The sequence below is a fragment of the Penaeus chinensis genome, chromosome 37 (genome assembly GCF_019202785.1).
Source record: "Penaeus chinensis breed Huanghai No. 1 chromosome 37, ASM1920278v2, whole genome shotgun sequence".
NCBI classification, from domain to species: Eukaryota; Metazoa; Arthropoda; class Malacostraca; order Decapoda; family Penaeidae; genus Penaeus; species Penaeus chinensis.
In genome coordinates this window covers 14,691,174-14,701,872 of record NC_061855.1, presented here as the reverse complement: position 1 = coordinate 14,701,872, position 10,699 = coordinate 14,691,174, and the positions used below count along the sequence as shown (strand labels likewise).

General features: G+C 33.0%; 1 long non-coding RNA gene across 1 annotated transcript; it reads right to left on the bottom strand.

Moving 5' to 3' along the window:
- Positions 1-2,308: 2,308 nt before the first annotated feature.
- LOC125045685 lies at positions 2,309-9,714 on the bottom strand. Its single transcript, XR_007116577.1, has 3 exons — positions 9,673-9,714; positions 3,286-9,543; positions 2,309-3,029 (listed from the first exon to the last, which is right to left on the bottom strand). It is a non-coding gene; the product is annotated as an uncharacterized LOC125045685 (long non-coding RNA).
- Between the last annotated feature and the right edge of the window lie 985 nt (positions 9,715-10,699).

Here is a 10,699-nt window from a genome sequence, read left to right as displayed (position 1 = left end):
ACCGATCCGGTTTGGCACTAACGGCGTTGCAGGAGTTGCCAGAACGAGGTCACAGGCGACGACAAACTGTCTCAGGGACTCCAGTTCCGGATTTTCCTCAGGGTAGACTCCCGAAGACTTTTACAGTTGATTCTATGTATGTATGTATAAATATATATACATACATATATATACATAAATGTATGCACGTATGTATGTATATTCATATATATATATATATATATATATATATATATATATGTATATATATATATATATATATATATATATATATATCTGTGTGTATATATATATATATATATATATATATATATATATGCATATAGATATGTATGTATATATGTGTATGTATCTGTATATATAGGTGTGTGTGTATAGACATATATGTATGTATATATGTATATATATGTGTATGTATCTGTATATATGTGTGTGTGTGTAGACATATATGTATGTATATGTGTATATATATGAATATATACACATATGCATATATGTATTTATATTTATATATATACACATACATAATTAATACATATATACATATATGTATATATACGTATATATGTATATAGATACATACATATACACACAGACACACATATATACACATATATACATACATACATACATAAATATATATATATATACATATATATACATACATACACATGCATAAATACATACATATATATTTATATATATATATAGATAGATACATACATACATATAAGTATATATATGTATGTATATGTATATGTACATACATACCTACGAGTATTTGAGAATGTAAGAAGTTGGAAATGCTCTAAAACTAAATTTGTAAATAAATGAATAAAATGATGAAAACATTGACACAGAAAACGATAACCAGGGACTTTACAAGACACATAAGCGTTTAAATTCTCCTTGATTTACACCTATTACATTTTACGGTCGTATTCTTAAATAAATATTGTGTCATCCTACTTTTGAGCGAATGACACGGTCCACAAGTTGATTCCACAATTCCGTCTGTTTAAATTAGGCTTTGTGCCATTCCACTTTTGTGCATTCGGTGTACATGTGGATTCCATATTGTGACGCATACCACATTGGTGACACGCGATGGGATTTGTAAGCATACATACATACAACTATATGTGTGTGTGTGTGTATACATATATATATATATATGTATGTATATATAAATGTATATGTATATATATATGAATATATATATATATGTATAGATAGATAGATAGATGTGTGTGTATATATATATATATTTTTTTTTTTTCTAAAATATTACTTCATTTGTTTATGTATATGTAAATAAAGCGTTCACCTGGCGAAAGATCAGCCTGCAAATGAGAGCGCGAAGAGGACGACGGAGAGAGTAGATCTCTTCGGTGTAGGGCAGGCTGAGGAGAGTCGTGGTAGAAGGTTCGCCACGAGACAGGCTCGACATAAATACGCAGTATCCAGGGGACACAACAGCAACACCTCTGTCATCAGTGGGGCACAGGCCATCAGGTGGATTGGTCAGCGGCACGAATTGTCTTTCCTTCCGCTAATGTCCACGCGCGCAGACTGGCGGAACCCTCCTTAATCAAGCTGCTGCCTAATTTCAACTTGGACAGCGGTTTTTCTCCTGCCGATAGCCTCCTCGCTTTCCTCATCCTCCGCCTTCTCCTTTATGCCGGCCACCCTGCGCATACTCCGCCCGATCCTCCGACCTGACCTCCCTATATATATATGTGTGTGTGTGTGTGTGTGTATATAAATACATACACACACATACACACACACACACACACACACACACACACACACATATATATATATGTGTGTGTGTGTGTGTGTGTGTGTACACATATACACACATATATGTGTATATGCATAAATATATATATATATATATATATAGAGAGAGAGAGAGAGAGAGAGAGAGAGAGAGAGAGAGAAAGAGAGAGAGAGAGAGAGAGAGAGAGAGAGAGAGAGAGAGAGAGAGAGAGAGAGAGAGAGAGAGAGAGAGAGAGAGAAGAGAAGGAAAATCAGATGGAGAGGGGGCAGTGGAGAGAGAGAGAGAGAGAGAGATTGAGAAGGAAAGAGAGAAGGAACGAGAAAGAAATTTATCTCGTAGAGATACTAGAATCATTATGCAGGAAATATTTCTTGATAATATCATAATTTTGCAAAACTGCATTCAATTATATGATTTGCATTTTTGCATTCCTTTTCTAGTTTGTATATTATTTTTTTCATTGTATAGACATTTATTTGACCATCTCTTTTAACTTCCGGAGGCAGAATAAGGAAACCCAACTTTCTAAAACGTAAGATTTATTACATAAAAAAAATAATTCGAAATACAGAAACTTAGATAACATACTGAAAAATACATTCAGGAAAACGTACATTTCAGACAACAAGAAGCTTCCATGAGAAAAAATATATATTTGGGAAAAATATCTTTACATTATATAGCATACACCTACACAATATATATACACACACACACAAACACACACACACACACACACACACACACACACACACACACACATATATATATGCATAAAACTGACTGAAACAATGAATGCAGTTTGACAGGCTGATACGGCCTGTATCAGTGTGACTCCGACCTCTTTAAGTGTGACGTCTCAGGCTTAAGTATGACATTTCAGTTCGAGTGAAGGAGTGACGTACTACAACCACCCTGGGATGACGGGCTTCCTCGAGGGTGGCTTTGTGGAGGCGTTAGGGACCAGAAGGGATGCAGGATTTCAGACTTCAGGGTAACTACGATTCCAGGCAAAAGGGTGTAAACCTGAAATGTGGCTTCATAGGCTGGAGTAGGACGCTTCAGACTTTCTCCGACTTCAAGCTTAATGGGTTGAAATGTTGACTGAAGCCCGGCTGACATTCGGGTACATTTTCAGGGCCAAATGGACGCTAAAATCCCGATGTGATGTCCGAAGCCCAATCTCCTCTCCTACTTTGAATTCGTGTTGGGAGTGTGGCATTCCAAGACGGATTCTGGAATGCTGGAGGCGAAATAATACGATTGAAAGATCGGAATTACGAAATAGAAGAAATTATTCAAATTATTTAAATAAGATTATCTTCTGTGACATATCACACATTGAGATTCACAAGTGTTTCGTAGCTTCTAAAGTTCCCAGCAAGCACCTGTACATTTTATTCTTTCAAATATGCCATATTAACTGCCAAATAACCTCATAGCCCAGTGTTAGAAGATGGTGCTCTTTCGGCCACGATCAACACATGCGTAATACTCACCTCCTGCATGAAACTGAAGTCTCTCCTGATGGCCTGCCTTGTGTCTGTAGAATGAAGTCACACTGCACGCCCTCTGACACCTTGTAGATTGGAGTCATACTTGGAGACTGAATTCACACTTTGATTTCACATTCATCTTTGAGATAGTCACATTTAGACATTGAGGTCTCTAAAACTACAGTGGAATATGATATAAATACATACATACATACACACACACACACACACATACACACATACATATGTGTATGTGTATATATACAGTGTATATATGTACTTCAGAATTAAGAGAAATAATACAAAAAGGTAACAGCAAAAATATTCATACATATATGGTACATCATAATTGTTGAATTGTAAAGATTAATTATTGCAAGAAGATATTATAATACAAGGATTACATCTTGCAAAGACAAAGCAGTTAAGTTATTCAATTTATACAAATATATATAATGATATATATAATAATATATATATATGATGATGATGATAATAATAATAATAATAATGATGATAATAACAACAAAAGATACTTGTCCATCACAATGTCCTCCTCTGACTTCTTACATACATTCATGATGGTGAATTTAATAATCTTATTAAGAAAATTACTCTTCGGTTTTGAAGCACCTAGGTTTGATGTGAAACACAGAATACAACAAATTATAAGAAACATGTCATCATATATTTCATTTTCGGCAGTTCTTATAATGAGAAACATATCATACTTAATAACAAATAATATAGGAAATCACGTTTCACATATTGCATAGATTTAAACTTGATGAAAAAAAAAACATTCATCATTACAAAGAAATGTCCCCTTCCTAAAACAACAAAAATATCATCATTATCCTCAGTGTGTTTCTAACTCGTTCAGTTAACGCTACAAACAGGTAAAAATCAAAAATATGTAAAACATGTATTGAAAAAATATACATATAATCCCAGTATGTCATCATTTATGCGACATTTCATTCCTACAATGTTTATAAATCTCAAGATACCTGGTCGACCGACACTCAAATACTTAAAGGGTGGAGAGAATTATAGTTATCACAAAGTAATATGACAGTCCCTAAACATTAGTGTATTGTTGTTTCATAACAAGGAATGATAGTAATAAATGCATATCTGATGATTAAGATTATTGATACTTTTTGCATGAGGAATGTAATCTATTTGGATTTCAATACCGTTATACTAAAACCAGACACCAGCATCATGTTCATGAGACTTTTGTGAACAGAATTAGGGTCCTAGGATTGAACATAATAAATCATATTAATGGTCCAGACAGGTAAAAAAAAAAAAATCACAATTTTACTTTCATAACAGTGAAGGTAACTGTCACAAAGATATTAATGAAGAAAATTTTCATACTGATAATATCTATGAAACGAGAATAACTGATTTTTTCACGTAAACCTAATATGATGAAAAGGGATATTAAAAAAGAATATTAATCCACAGATCATCCAAAAGATCTTTTACAATAATCGTAAAACGGGCAGTTGCAATATCATAACAAGAAACTGTATTATAAAGGTGAACTAATATGAACTAATATACTCATGATTCTTTAATGCTATTGAAAGCTGAAACAGTTTCAAATACAAAACAAGGAGTAATTTCACTCAAAGGTGGAAAAGTTGATGCAGTAGTAATAACGATAATACAATGACCAATTATAATATTAATGATAGTCCCAATATTGTGTGCATACTATGCATGCAACAATAAGATATATATACTGTGATTTCTAAAAATATTAACAGGTAATAAGACAGTATGTGTTAATGTTTTAATTAAAACATATAACAATAGTTAATTATTGCTAAGGGGATCTTGAGAACGAGGGGAGGCTACCCAGTGTTGTTTCATAAAAGAAAATTATTTAAAAACACTTAGGGATTCATAATGATAACAATAGTTATAATCATATATATATAATGGTTGTAGCAGGAGTTTAAAAATGATTATCAAATATAATTACAAAACTTGCTAATTCTAAAACAGATAATAATATTTATCTTTGCTACGAGGTTCTAGAGAACAAAATTAGTCCTGCTTCGGGGGGCGACGACCCAGCGTTGTTTCATAGAGGTGTATATGAAAACACCTATGAATTAATAATAACAATGATAATAATGGTTGTTTAAAAATGATTATCGCATATAATTACAAAAACTTCCCAATTCCAGAACAGATAATAATATTTGTCACTGGCACGAGATCCTTAGAGCAGACTAAGTCTTCAAGGAATAAACACGATCACGTTGCGAATGCTATTATAGTAATATTGTGTGCATGCTATAAATGTAACAATTAAAAATATGTATTATGATTTTTTTTTAAATATTGATAAGCAAGATTACAATATGTGTTAAATATCTTAATTAAAATGGATAACAATAGTTATCCTTGCTAGGAGGATCCTGAGTGTTGTTTCATGAAAAAAAATATATATATTAAAGAACACAGCAATTGATAATGATAACAATATTTACCATTATAATAGTTGTAGTGGTAATTTAAAAATGATTATCAGATATGATTTCCAAACTTAATTCTAAAGCAGATTGATATATTTATCATTAGTGCGAGGTTCTTGAGAACTAAATAAGTCCTGCTTCGGGGGGAGACGACCCAGCGTTGTTTCATAACGGTGTATATGAAAACACCTATGAATTAATAATGACAACAAAACAACAACAATAATAACAACGGTAGTTTAAAAACAATTATCATATATAATTACAGAACTTCCTAATTCCAAGACAGACAGTAATATTTGTCACTGGCACGGGATCCTTAGAGCAGATTCAGTCGCCGAGCAATAAACACGACAGTGAATTTTTTCCCCGTTATGCGCTGCTTCCGTAACAGTGAAGCCAACTGTTAAGAAAGCATATGTAAGGATTTTTCACATTGATAACACCGGCCATAGGGTAATAATAACAATCTGCCTAATTTCACATATATCCAACGGACTGATAAGTGAGCATAACAAGAGAACAAATATTGATGCGAAGGAATTCCAATTCAAGAAATTCGGAATGCACAGTAAAATAGGAGCAATATCCTGTAAATGAGACGTTACATTTCATAATAGCGGATTTAGTTAAAAATGCGAACAAAAATAATTATGAATGACGGCTGAAGATAAATTAATCAGAGATTAGTGCGATTTTTACTACCATAATGATACTTATGAAGACACACGTGTTTATACACACACGCGTTCAGTGCTACGATTTTTTTTTCTTCTTTTTCCCGAAAAACTATCCCGGAGCTTGAAAGTTTATAATCCTCGAAATTGCCGCTGGAGCGAACGCTTTCCCTTGAGGCAACTAAAGGGCAGAGGCCGTGGAGGTGCAGCAGAGGAGGCTCAGCAGAACGGCGTCACAAGCACAGCAATAATGACTTCCGGCCGCTGCAGCTTTAATGTATTTTCTTAGCAATATGAAAAACGCGCATTGAAAAAGACAAGCGTCGTTTGTGAATCCTGGTAAAAGGTTTATCAATGAATGTCATTTGTTGCGTCATGACAAGCTTGACTTATTCTTGAAGGTGTTTCCCAAGCGATGTCAGCTTGCTTGCAATTTCCTATCACTATATATGTTCAAGCTAAACAAGATCAGTTGTTACATTTGTTTGAAAAAATATTGCCTTCCTCATGTCTTTCTTATTATTTTCTTATTATTTTGATTGAAATCTGCACACATCAACGGTCTATAACATTTTCAGAAAAAAAATTCACATTATCATTTTGAAAGTTTGACTATTCGCATCTAGAAGGAAACTATGAGAAGATCACTGATTTTTTTTCGATCACTTGTGCTTATGTTTTGTGTGAACTGATAATGAAGTTGATCACATGAAGGGAAGAAGACATGATCCTCTGCCAACACTTCTTTTCTCAAATATAATTTTGCTTAATGATACCTCATGAACGAGGTGGGTTTCAGTTACGTTTGTCGTTACGAAAACAAACTTTTAAAACAGGAAATATAAAAAACTGTATCAGTTTTTTCGAGGCGCAAACAGTAATCTATCTAAAAATAGAAGAGGAAGTTATAATAGCTGAGGTTCACAATAACGAAATTAACCATTGCGAAGACGGTAAAAACAAAGAAAACAATTATACCCTTTAATTTTAATACAGTAATTTTGACTTCACGTCGATTAATCTAATTACCATAGTGATATCAAGCATAAAAGAAACCGTAAGTTAAACATGATAATGAAAAACAATACTTGAAATACGGAACAACAGTAAGTACATCATATGGGCAGAAACCATATTAAAATGGTACTAAAATGAAAGTAATATATTTTGTTAATGAAAATAATAATAGTTGAGTTGGACGATCTTTCTTACACAAAGAATTCAAAGTAGTCGAGATCCATAACGATGACATTCATGGTTAGGAAGTTGAGTTTTTAAAATGTTCTTAACGGTTACCGTAGTAACAAAAATGATTACTATGATAAAAAAAAACTTGCTTACTGCACCATCACCAAGAGCGGAACAACAGTAAGTACATCATATGGGTAGAAATCACATTAAAATGAAAGTAAGATCTTTTGTTAATGGGAATAACTATAATTAAGTTGGACGATAATTCCTACATGAAGAATATGTAACAGTCGAGATCCATAACGGTGACATTCATGGTTAGGAAGTTTTTAGTTTTAAAATATTCTCAACCGTAGAAACGAAAATGATTACTATAACAAAAATGAAAATAATTATAATTAAGTTGGACGATAATTCCTACATGATGAATTTCTTGCAGTCGAGATCCATAACGATGACATTCATGGTTAGGAAGTTTTTAAAGTTTTTAAATATTTTTAAAGGTAACCGTAGAAACGAAAACGATTACTATGATAACAAAACGAGCTTGCTTACCGCATCATAATCAAGAGCAATAATGGACATTGAAAAAATGTCTTGCAACAAAGCAAACACAATCATTGTAAGAACTCATATATTACGATGAGGTTAAACAAAACAAAGACAAGTTATAGAAGTAAATGTAAATATTTGGATGTTGGTAGAAATCACACTAAAATGGTACTAAAATGAAATATCTTTTGTTAATGAAAATAATTATAATTAAGTTGGACGATACTTTTTACACGATGAGTTTATGGAGTCGAGATCCATAACGATGACATTCATGGTTAGGAAGTTGAGTTTTTAAAATATTCTTAACGGTAACCATAGTAACGAAAATGATTACTATGATAACAAAACGAGCTTGCTTACCGCATCATAATCAAGAACAATATTGGGCATTGAAAATATATGCAACAAGGCAAACAAAATTATTAGAGGAACAGGTTAAACAAAACAAAGACATGTTATTGAAGTAAATGTAAATCTTTGGATATCAAACTGATTACGTTTGGTCGCGTAAATAAATAAATAAATATTGATCAGTAATTGACCTGACAAATATGAAGTCTTTTGAGGAAATCGACGGATACAATAAATAATTAAATTGATGCCATAATAATTATAATAATAATAAGATTAATATTAATAATAATAATGATAGTAATAGTAGTAGTTAAATAATAATAATAATAGCATGAATATAAGTACTTCTAGAAAGATGCCTAATCATGATTATAATTGGTCATTTGCATTTTAATATTTAGTAGACTAGAATGTGAATACTGATTGAGCATATTTATCAAGGCTAAACTAAGTTTTACACCCAATGGAAATGTTTATACTACTTGTAGCAATATTATCAGTAGTAGATGATACTTGCTGTAATAACGCAATAGCAATAATAACAACAATATTAATAATCATGAGGGTGGTGCTGGCGATGGTGTTGTGGAGGAAAAGAATATATGCGATAATGATCATTACTACTATCACCATTACAGAAACAACGAAATAACGAAGCAACCGAATAACTTTTGGAAAACATTAACCAATACGAAAAAGAAAACAAAGACAAACATCAAAATTCAACGAAACCTGCATCTTCCAACGGCATCGTGAAATCGGGTTCCCCAACTCGTCCACGCGGATTTTCCAACAATCGAAAACCGCTGCTCTTGAAAATCCGCGTCTTAGGTTCTACCATCCCACGGGAGAGAGGGAGAGAATGAGACTTAACCATTTACCAAAGGTGATTGTACAAAGAAGTCCAAGTGACTATCAGTCCTTCACACTCCTCCTGCCCCCGCCATCGCCCGCTCTCGTCCCGGGCTCCCATCCACACCTCTGATCTACAAGGGAGAGAAAGAAGCGCATCGTTATCGAGGGAAGTCAGCCTTTCCTGGGTAAGAATCAGTGTATTTGTTGATATCTATTAACTATAAATCTTCCTAAAGCGGTTAGCGTGCAGGAGGACCCACCTTTCTGTCAGCAGAGGGAGCGAGAGAGTGAACCGATAAGAGCCACGTAGCGAGGGCTCATTTCAAGAGTCAAATGAGAGTTTATATTTCTTTCTTTTCTTTATCGTTTGATAGGTTTCCTGATATGAATAGAAAAATTATATGTGTTTAAGACAATGTATATAGTATATGAAAGGTCAAATTCCTTGGAGAAACGGAAAAATTATTTGATTTTTTGTTGAATGCAGTAACCAACTGTTAAGAGGTCGTAGTCAAATGAGACTCTATTTAACTTAATTTTATTATTCTTTTTTATCAATCTGATACAGTTTCTAATATAAATAAGGCACTGTAATAAGAAACGTTTCCAAAGTATATTAAATTCAAAAACAAAAAATAAAACTGAAGTGAACGTACGAGGATTACGAAATACTGGACTGATATGGATAAGAAATCAAATGAGCAACAAAACTTCGGGCCAAATCTGTTCATATACTTTTATTTATTTTCCAGAACATAACTGTGAATTACAACCAGCGAATTATGATATCAACCGAACGCGTAAATACTAAAAATGTATACACACAAAAGTAATACAAACATTTTACCTTAGACTATAATTTTCCATAATGGACAACGGTTACTTATCAGTCGACGCCGTGATAAGGAAGGCCTACCATAAAATATTTAAAACTTTTCTAGCCTGAATACATTCAAAATTATATTAAATCAACCCTTTTTTAATTGCCAGTGACATCAGGCTCTTCAGTGCAAAACCAAACATTGTACTTCAATTTCTAATGATGTGAGCATCCTATTCTATAACTGTCCTACTCATATACCTGATGTTGTTTCTGTTAATCCTATATCTTTTTTCCTTGTGACTATCTATATAAAAATAACTATTGTAACTAATGGAATAGTGTTTTGAATTTGAATTTGTGTGGTCCTGGGGATTTTCCGGGTTTTAGGAATCTCATCGCTGACTTAATTTCCTCTAGGGTTATACTTTCCGAGTCATTTTTTTAAACAGCATTTAAGAGGGGCT